The sequence below is a fragment of the Salvelinus sp. IW2-2015 genome, linkage group LG37, assembly GCF_002910315.2.
Source record: "Salvelinus sp. IW2-2015 linkage group LG37, ASM291031v2, whole genome shotgun sequence".
Classification (NCBI taxonomy): Eukaryota; Metazoa; Chordata; class Actinopteri; order Salmoniformes; family Salmonidae; genus Salvelinus; species Salvelinus sp. IW2-2015.
In genome coordinates, this window is record NC_036876.1 from 2,348,241 (window position 1) to 2,349,513 (window position 1,273).

The 1,273-nt window shown below is 44.5% G+C and overlaps 1 pseudogene; it reads right to left on the reverse strand.

Annotated features, from left to right (window-relative positions):
• The window catches only part of LOC111960311 (phosphofurin acidic cluster sorting protein 1-like), an 18,413-nt pseudogene extending 17,412 nt beyond the window's left edge, over positions 1–1,001 (reverse strand).
• Between the last annotated feature and the right edge of the window lie 272 nt (positions 1,002–1,273).

A 1,273-nucleotide genomic window follows, 5' to 3' on the forward strand; every position in this document is an offset into this window, starting at 1 on the left:
GGTTAGGGTAAGGGGTAAAGGTTAGGGTAAGGGTAAGGTTTAGGGGTTAAGTTTAGGTTTAGGGGTTAAGGTTAGGTTTAGGGGTTAGGGTTAGGGTAAGGGTTAGATTTAGAGGTTAAGGTATGGGAAGGGTAGGGGTTTAAGGGTTAGGTTTAGGGGTTAAGGTTAGGGTAAGGGTTAGGTTTAGGGGTTAAGGTAACGGTTAGTTTTAGGAGTTAGGGTTAGGGTAAGGGTTAAAGTTAGTGTAAGGGTTAGGTTTTGGGGTTAAGGTTAGGGTAAGTGTTAGGTTTAGGGAAAAAATGATTTTGAAGGAGAATCAATTGTTGGTCCCCAAAAATTCCTCACAAGTATAGTAAGACGTGTGTGTGTGTGTGTATATGTGCGTGTGTGCATATGTGAGAGTGTGACATTCTCTAAGTAAGGGTTAGGGTTAGTATGTTTGAAGAGCATCAATGAATGTTTACATATACCCGTATGAACATATATGTCTAAGAATGTGTGTGTGTTACCTGTGAGCTGTGTCCCAGTTCAGGGGACCTCTCGCTGTCAGAGATGTTGGTCTTCGCCCCTTCACTGATTGGTTTAGACAGCTGCCTCTCCTTCATAGGAGTATTGCTCTGTCTCTTCTGTTTGGGGGTGTGGCCTCCGCCGTCCAACCTGAGGGGGATGTTTCAACTCCAAATCAACCTGTAGCCCGTAGCAACATTATCCAGAGGAGTAGGAAATTGAATATATTCTACCTGGCCTCTTAAAGAAATAAATTGAAAATATTTTACATGGCCTCTTAAAGAATTAAAAAATATATATTTTACCTGGCATCTTAAGAGAAAAGTGTAAAATATTTTTCCTATGAGTCTGAGTTGGTGCTTGTTTGTGTTCGTTACCTGGGGGAGGGCATAGTCTGTCCTCCTTCACTCTTACTGCTCTTCAGGGGCGTACAGGGTTTCTCAGCCATCGACACCTTAATGCAGGGGCCCTCTGGAAACATCTCCTGATCGTTCAACTCCTACACACACGACACACATTAGCTCGAGTTGACTGAGTTGGTGCTTGTTTGTGTTCGTTACCTGGGGGAGGGCATAGTCTGTCCTCCTTCACTCTTACTGCTCTTCAGGGGCGTACAGGGTTTCTCAGCCATCGACACCTTAATGCAGGGGCCCTCTGGAAACATCTCCTGATCGTTCAACTCCTACACACACGACACACATTAGCTCGAGTTGACTTCTACTACTACACACACACACACACACACACACACACACACACACACACA